The sequence below is a fragment of the Procambarus clarkii genome, unplaced genomic scaffold (assembly GCF_040958095.1).
Source record: "Procambarus clarkii isolate CNS0578487 unplaced genomic scaffold, FALCON_Pclarkii_2.0 HiC_scaffold_1756, whole genome shotgun sequence".
Taxonomy (NCBI): Eukaryota; Metazoa; Arthropoda; class Malacostraca; order Decapoda; family Cambaridae; genus Procambarus; species Procambarus clarkii.
Genome location: NW_027190781.1, coordinates 11,615 through 21,598, shown reverse-complemented (window position 1 = coordinate 21,598; position 9,984 = coordinate 11,615). Strand labels below are relative to the sequence as shown.

General features: G+C 33.3%; 1 non-coding gene across 1 annotated transcript; it reads right to left on the bottom strand.

Moving 5' to 3' along the window:
- Positions 1 to 6,931: 6,931 nt before the first annotated feature.
- On the bottom strand, positions 6,932 to 7,050 carry LOC138362399 (5S ribosomal RNA). Its single transcript, XR_011227630.1, has one exon. It is a non-coding gene; the product is annotated as a 5S ribosomal RNA (ribosomal RNA).
- Positions 7,051 to 9,984: the final 2,934 nt, after the last annotated feature.

The window sequence follows — 9,984 nt, the reverse complement described above, 5'->3', positions numbered from 1 at the left end:
CATACATCAAGGGCAATTGTATGATACGATTTATGATGCACACAGAGCAGTTTGTCACGGAGGAGAAAAAAGAACTTATTTTGAAGCAAGTAAAACTATCGCTAACGTCACTCAACAATCGGTGAAACTCTTTATTTCACTCTGCCACATATGTAATTTGAAACGACTTCCTCGACGAAAAAAGGGGGTAATACGGCCCATTGTATCGACCAGTTTTGCGGAGCGAGGACAAATGGATTTAATAAATATGCAAAAAGAAGGAGGATGTGTGTATAAATATATTTTACATTATCAAGATCATTTAACAAAGTTTTCGGTTTTACGAGCTCTTCGCAGTAAACGGGCGATTGAAGTGGCACGCCACTTACTCGATATATTTGCTCTCTTGGGAGCCCCACGAATTCTGCAGAGCGATAACGGCCGTGAATTTGTGGCAGAGGTGATTCAAGAGCTAAAAAACGAAATGTGGCCCAACATGCTCCTCATTAATAGCAAACCTCGTCATCCACAGAGCCAAGGGAGCATTGAACGTGCGAATGGGGATGTAATCAAAATGCTTGGCAGTTGGATGTGTGAGAATCAAACGCGAGATTGGTCAGCTGGACTTCCCTTTGTGCAATTCACCAAAAACACAGCATATTCACGTGGAATTGGCATATCGCCTTACAAGGCAGTTTTTGGTATAGAACCGCCAATAATTATGAAGATTCGTCTTTCGCCCTCAATATATAGCCAATTGTTCAATAACTGTCACTATGATGACAATGAAGAAGAAGAAGAAGAAGAAGAAGACAAAGAGGAAGAAGAAGAAGAAGACAAAGAGGATGAAGAAAAAAGAGGCAAAGAAGCAAAGGTAAAATTCCTTAATATTTATTGGTTTTGTTTTCAGTTCAACCTTGGAAAACAAAAGTCCTCAATTAATTTCTGTATACTAAAATTTTTTTTTTTTTATATAATTGCAGTATTCCCTGTCATCATCAAGTCCGCTGCTGCGTCAGATTTCTTCACCGTTGCCAGACATGGAAGAAATAATTTTTGATGAGGTTGAGGAGGTTACTGTTACTGTTGCTGCTGGTGCTACAACTGCCTCTACTTCCATATTATCCCTGCCACAAATACCGCCACCTTCATTACCCCCTATATTATCACCACCAACACCATCATCACCTGGTATTGTGCTGTCGCCTAAAGTAATAATAAATAGAAGATTATGTAATTTAGAAGATGGTAAACCTAATGATAATAATAATTCTGAAGTAAATAACGATTCATATAATTTACATATTGAAAATTTAGGAACTATTAGAAGCAAAGTTTATGAGCGTCAGATAACTAATGCCTCAAAAATGTTACAATTGTCATCGGCAAATGTAACACCTGTTAGCCTATATGATAGTGTTAATGTGATAATACCTAAAGAAGATAGGGAAAACAAAACAGGAATGCGAACAATCAGTGGAATTATCATCGAAATAGACAATGAAAGAGATTTATATCGTGTAGCTACAAAATTTGGAACAATTAATCAATATCTATCAAGAAACGATTTTGATAAAACAATCGAAAGAATAATGCCAAGCGAAATTAATAAGAATCAACAACTTGGGCTTCGTGAGATTGTTCGTAGACAATCAAATTACTTTCTCAGTGATAATAGGCACTTGAAACAATTAGTATGCCACTGTAAACTTTTATCTTGTTTAAATCATAGATGTATTTGCAAAAGAAATAATCAGAAATGTACCCAAAAATGCCGGCATAATGAAAATTTATGTAAAAACTCATAGCACCAAAAAGTAAAATGCCGTTTCGCTCGTTTTTCAATATATATATGGTTGGTTTGGTTTAAATACTCATCAGTAAAGAATTATATTTTGTATTTGGGCTTATTATTTATTACCAGTTCACAAACTGTTATATTGATTGATTCTGACAGAGGTGAGGAGACTAAAAATAATCTAATGAACTCAGCCTTATTAGGTAAATGGGGTCTTTCTTGCACAGTAGGCTGAGACGTTTGTTCTCTGGCATAGAACGTACTTCTTAGCCACTATGCAAAAAAGACCCCATTTGCCTAATAAGGCAGAGTGATTTTCTTGTTGTGTTAGTTTATTTAAGTTAATTCGTTTTAACTCAAATATAAACAAATTAACTTAAACAAACATGAAAGTTGTAGGCCAAGTGCGACGTCCCCTAAAGCCTATAAAAAATTAGAGGTCATTCATACAATTAACTATAGTATTTGGAGGAGCCACTTTGCAATTTCCGAGAACACACCAGATTACATCAGACTTCTGAATTACAAAAACGTTTCCTCTAGGGAATAGCAAATGAGTATATATGACAGGAAGGATTTTGATATTTCGAGTCAGTAACCCAAGACAGACATATGGGCTGAATAAGTATTGGTCATCATTATTTGATATTATATAACCATCAATTAGGTTATGACTGAATCTATCAAATATCTGAGACTCATATACGAGACCAACTGGCTCATAACACTTTACATACTGTGGATACCTATTTATTTGCCCACTCCTCCTGCGAGTACAACTCCATCTTTTCTTTAAGGCTCCCATGACATAAGTTTTTTCGTCCATATTCTGATTACTGGTTCCTAAAGCCATTACGCCTAAGGTTATAGGCTCTTTCAATATTTCAGCCCTTTTATAACCAAATTTATATAATATTAGCGAAGGTACACAGAGACCAATGGGAATTTTCTTGCCTTGTAATTTACATTTTATAGTCCTCTTTGCAGTACCTTCCCTTTCATGTAATGTCGTTGAAGAAGCATTACAAAGGTCAGGTATTTTTAACCTCTCGAATATTGAAAGAAATGGAATATTATACTCATCTTCATTAAACCACTCACAGATTTTTCGTTTCCTTTTAATTTCAAAACGGGGATGAATAAATGTCAACCTTAGATCTACTGGATACAATTTACAAACTTTTTGATCTGTTTTAAATGAAGGAAAAATTCCACATCTTTCGGCATCAGTATCCATATTTTTTATTACTTCTTCATAAAATCTCCCAACTATATCGGAAAAGTTGGGAGGTTCTCCATTGTCGAGGGTACCATTTGCAACTGTGAACTTTGATGTAATTTGTTCTTTCCATGTAATGTAGTTTTTAGGTAGCAATACTCGTATTGACGGAGACTCAATAAAGTATATCAATACTGGTACATCTTCCGGATGTATTAATTCAGCGATTGCTATGAACCCTCCTTTTTTTGTTTTTTCATATTTTACAAGTGTATAACCTGAATATTCGATGGGAATGAAGTTTGAAAGTTTATCAACAAGCCAGTCCTTCCCAATGAGGCAATATATTTTAATATCTTTATAATTGTTCAACACGCCTAATGTAGCAGAGGCATATTCTCCACAAATGGCAGCTGATCCTCTTGCTTGACCAATTATGTAGCTGGCAAGTTTCATTTTAGGGGTATGGATTGAAATCATAATTGTAATCTTACCTAATAAAAAATATATCCTTTTATAATGAATAAATATAAAAAAAAACCACTATATAAAGAAGTGTGTGACCAAGAAAATCAAAGTCATTAATCCTATAAATTAAGGTAATGGATTGGAATCAATTATTAGTATTATTATTAATATTGACCGTAAGAAAAAGTACTACTGTTTGTTTTGCTCATTCTATAATTCCATGGGCTCCATTATCTATTAAAACTCCATATATGACATTTATAAATGACCCATTCCATCCTACATGGCAAACAAGACATCAACAATCAAAAACAAAATTATTTAAAGAAAAAGTAATGATCCCAACTGTTTATAATATTTCATTTTCAATAACATGTGGTGCATGTTATACATACTCTTATTTCTTATATCCAAAATTAACTATAAATGTAGATATAAATGAAGAAACAGAGGGACGCTTATTATACGAAACTTTTCCAGATCATAATAAATACTATATAGGATGTAAAATATATGAATGTAAAATGACCACGGTTAAGATTAAATTAAATAACCCTTTGGAAACATTAGAGGGAAGAATAATTTGTCATTTGAATCGTGGTATTCAACATACTAAAGAAATTCTACTCTTTAAAGGAATAAGTAGAGTAGAAATACGTAAAGTAGAAAACAACCAGTGTGCACTTCCTATTAACTTAACATTGTTGAATTCTTTCATTTCAAGCCGAACTTTTAGTAAAAATGAAGATGTTTGCTATATATATCCGATAGTAAGTAGTACTAGATCGTTTCTTTTCAAAGAGGAAACACCGTTATTAGTATACCAGATTAACTATACACATCAATCAAATCATGTTGGATTATCTCAAGAATTGTGTTTTAAATTCCAATGGTTGTTTTGGGTTTTGGGTTTGGGGCATTTTTTGATACATTAGACATTGATAAAGAAATAGTTTAAGTTTTTGATGGGATGTTGATGTTTATTAACATAAATTTATAAATAATAACATTTATATTGATTTCATTTGGAATGTGTACATAACAAACAAACAAAACAAAATTATAGGGGATATTCAGCATCACTTGGAATATTAACCAATCATATAAATCCAATATATATTTTATATTTTACTTTAAGCGAGGAATTCTTATTCTATCAATTTTTAATCATACAAATGAACAAAAGCAATTCTTCACTAGACGTAATGAATGAATAAATGATCAAGGTTTTAATGTGTTTCATGAATATATATATATATATATATATATATATATATATATATATATATATATATATATATAATATAATATAATATAATATATTATAATACTTGTGAACCAGAATATGTTTGAGCAGCAGCGATCGTGCCATTGGCCGAAGTGCAACAATTCAAATAATTTAAAGGGCCTGCTCGGGTATATAAGAGAGGCTGGGAGACTGGGGCCGGTGGTGGGTGATGGGTGATGAGTGATGGTGTGGTGTGGTGTGGTGTTGTTAAGAGTTGATTTACGGCCAGCCAGCCAGCCAGCTGCAGCCAAGGCAGGGCAGGGCAGGGCAAGGCAAGGCAAGGCAAGGCAAGGCAAGGCAAGGCAATAACAGGACAGGACAGGCAAGGCAAGGCAAGGCAAGGCAAGCAGGCGGGCGGGCGGGCGGGCGGGCGGGCAGGCAGGCAGGCAGGCAGGCAGGCAGGCAGGCAGGCAGGCAGGCAGGCAGCCAGTCAGCCAGCCAGCCAGCCAGCCAGCCAGCCAGGCAGGCAGCCAGCCAGCCAGCCAGCCAGCCAGCCAGCCAGCCAGCCACTCCCACTTTGTATTTATATGCATTCAATTTATATTCAAACATTATATATGTTAAGGGCCTAGTTTTAGTGTTTATTTTAAAAATGACAAACATCGAGTCGTTTTACCAGTCCTTTAGCGTTAACGGTGATGCATTTTAAAACTGAACAGAAATCACCTTTTCTGGATATATCAAATATCGAATCCGCTTAATGTGCCTACAATTCAATCATTCAAAAAATACATAATTTACATCATGCCTTTTCATAGAACAGACAATAAGATTTGAGACAATAAGAACTTTAGTTTTATAACTAAAGTTGCACAATTATACCAACTCTATGGTGGCTGGGTGGTAAGGTGTGTGGCTGGTGTTTTGGAAGTCGCGAGTTCAAACGACCCAATGGGAGTACTTTTTTTTTTTTTTATGCCATACAATCTTCCTAGTACCATTATGTAGGTGTGTGTGTGTGTGTTTTTATTCATTCTTTGGTTTTATAGATGACATACATATTGACTCCTTTTACCGGTCCTTAATTAGGCTCTGGGGAAGCAATGGTGGTGGTGGTGCATTTAAAACTAAACCAAAAATCACCAGTTCTGGACGCGTCAAATATCATATCCGCTTAATGTGTCTACAACCTAATTACTTAAAACTACACTATTTAATTCATTCATATCATGTGCATATTGGTCATTATGCTCATACAACCGACATAACAATTTATTTTCATTATTAGAATCATACATTTCATCAAGTAATACAGATACAAAGAGATTTTCTTTCTGAGAAGACCGTTAGTATTGGCTGGCTGGCAGGCAGGCAGGCATTTGAGGGTTATTATTTCGCCTGTTGATTGGGGGGAGGGTTGATGTGTTAGGGGGTTTTCGGTTAGGTGTGGTGGTGGTGATTGGTGGTGATTGGTGGTGGTGGTGATTGGTGGTGATTGGTGGTGAGTAGTGGTGGTGGTGGTGGTGGTGGTGGTGGTGGTGGTGGTGGTGGTAGTAGGTGGGAGGGGGGGGGGGGGAAGGGGAATGATGGTCTGTGGATTCCTTCTCCGTACCCCTTACATATAAGCAAAAACATGCCTTCCTGTGGGTATAGAAACATTAACACAAATTATATCAGTAACTGATATTGTAGCCTTTTAAACAGAAAAGATTTGTACATACAAATACTTTTAAATTATCATTTATTTGTGGAAATGGCGTTTACGTCATTAAATTGATACCTCAGCATCAAGTGTCCTGCAGTGGTCCAGTGGTAAAGTGTATATAAGTGATGTGCGTATTCTTGGAGTTGCGAGTTCAAACCCGGATTAAGCTATATATATATATATATATATATATATATATATATATATATATATATATATATATATATATATATATATATATATATATATATATATATATATATATATATATATGTATGTCATATATATATATATATATATATATATATATATATATATATATATATATATATATATATACAACATGTTTTGTTTTGGTTGTTTGTTTTTGTATAAAGCCTCACACACTATATTAAGCGAGTTTGTTTTAAACATGACATACATATTAATTCATTTTACCAGGCCTTATTCCACACAACTCCGTGAATTTCCCGTGGAGCCAGCCATTCAAACAAAAACAAACGAAACAAAACAAAACAAAACAAAAAACATTATTGCCAACAGCATTTGGTGTTCCCAGGCGGTCACCCATCCAAGTACTAACCAAACCCAACGTTGCTTAACTTCGCTGATCGGACGAGAAGCGGTGTTCTCAACGTGGTATGGCCGTTGGCATGAGACTGCCTACACATTGTGGCTAATAACCAACTCTTTTTAGTCATCACGGCAGGATACGGACCTTCTTGTGGTGTCTTAATGGTAATTGTATCCTAACATATTTTTGTTTCCTTGGCATGGATATTTAACATCGTTTATTCAGTCTTGGGTTTATGTTCTTTCGCCATTTACAGACATTTTACATCTACCTACTTCCTCAGCCTGCCCTGCCAATTTCTAATGAATTTGAGAATTTTCTTTTGTAATACATACATGTGTGTGCTCATCTGCTCTTCAGTTTTTATGATATTTGTCTCATCTGTCCTGCTTTATGATACTTTTACAAAGAACATGAACAAATGCTTCTATTTTAGAGAAGATATGGGATCCAGGTTTCGGAGCCGTAAAACCAACCGTCGTGATTGGTGGACGAGTTGCCAGGTTGCAGCTTCTGTACCGTGCCGGCACATAAATAGGTTCGGCTCAAGCGGCGGCAGCATCATTCCCCCGTGACTGTCTGAGCGTCTCTCATCACCTTGGTTATCTCATCATCATCATGGTAGAAGCAAAGCCTACCAAGAAGGCTGCGGCTGCTGCTGCTGTGGTGGCCACCACCAGGAAACCTCGCGTCCAGGTTGCTCACCCGAAAACTAGTCAAATGGTTCTAGCCGCGGTCGCAGCACTCAAAGACCGTAAGGGCTCGTCTCTACAAGCAATCAAGAAGTACGTTGTTGCCAACAACAAAGTCGAGGCTGCCAAGATCGCCATTTACATCCGAAGATTTCTCAAGAAAGCAGTGGCTGACGGCATTCTTGTTCAGACCAAGGGAAGTGGAGCTAGTGGATCATTCAAGCTGGCCGTAGCAGAGAAGAGGGCCGTTCTAACTCCCAAGAAAGCCACCACAACCAAGAAACCATCTACAGCAGCAAAGAAGGGCCGTGGTAACTCCCAAGAAAGCCGCCACAAGCAACAAACCACCTACAGCCTTGAAAAAGAAGCAGCAGCAGCAGCTTGTTGTTGGGAACAAAAAGCCCAAAATAAAGAGAGCTTCAAAATCTCCCAAACCACCCAAGGCAAAGAAAGCTGTCAAGAAAACAACAAAGGCAAAATAAACGACGACATGCAAGCAGCATGAATACACATGACAATAAACATCCAGGCCTCCCCCCTCAGTGGAGGGGCCTCATATGATTCCAAAAAGAGTTTAGTTTTGTAGACAAATAAATCATTACTATTGGGGTAGATTTACTCTGTATATTATATATATATATATATATATATATATATATATATATATATATATATATATATATATATATATATATATATATATATATATATATATATATATATATATATATATATATATAATATATATATATATATATATATATATATATATATATATATATATATATATATATATATATATATATATATATATATATATATATATATATATATATATATATATATATATATATATATATATATATATATATATATATATATATATATATATATATATATATATATATATATATATATATATATATATATATATATATATATATATAATATATATATATATATATATATATATATATATATATATATATATATATATATATATATATATATATATATATATATATATATATATATATATATATATATATATATATATATATATATATATATAATATATATATATATATATATATATATATATATATATATATATATATATATATATATATATATATATATATATATATATATATATATATATATATATATATATATATATATATATATATATATATATATATATATATATATATATATATATATATATATATATATATATATATATATATATATATATATATATATATATTATATATATATATATATATATATATATATATATATATATATATATATATATATATATATATATATATATATATATATATATATATATATATATATATATATATATATATATATATATATATATATATATATATATATATATATATATATATATATATATATATATATATATATATATATATATATATATATATATATATATATATATATATATATAGGTGATGAGGTGATATGGTACCAAAGTTTTGGGTGAGGTGATTGACATTTACACAAGATAAAACACGAACCAATGGGAATAAAAACATAAGAATGGAAGTAACTGCAGAAGGCCTATTGGCCCATAACACAAGCACTTCCTCTTGATGCTTCTATATTGGTTCGGAGTCTTGAAGCTATAATATATATATATATATATATATATATATATATATATATATATATATATATATATATATATATATATATATATATATGCACACAAAACTAAATAGTCTTGTTAGACAAATTGCCCCTATTAGAGGCAAGTTGACTAACAAGCCGAATGACTGCAATTGTTTTGAATTTGAGTTAAATCTAACATAGAAATGTAATCAAACCTAACCTAACCTATGCTAACCCAAGCTAAGCTAACCTAACCTAACCTAAGCTAACCCAAGCTAAGCTAACCTAACCTAACCTAACCTAACCTAAGCTAAGCTAACCTAACCTAACCTAACCCAGCAATTCATGATCTTAAAATAATACTGTTAATTGGATAAACCAATTTGGAAAGAAATGTTCGAAAATAACAAAATTAACTGTGCTTGTTAGGAAAATTGGGCCTTGCATACTTGTCCCAATAGTGTGGTTCTCGCTTTTAGGTACGACATAAACGTATACCTAAGTTGAGAGAGAGAAAAAGATTCGCACTCAAACATGCATATCGATTGCCAGTCCTGAATTCTGGGTAGATATTCGTGTCCTCCCTTTTCATTTACCATCATTTGGATACTATCAAAACAGCTCTGAGAAGGATAAAATGAATAAAACGGGTAGCTCACTCATGTAAAAAG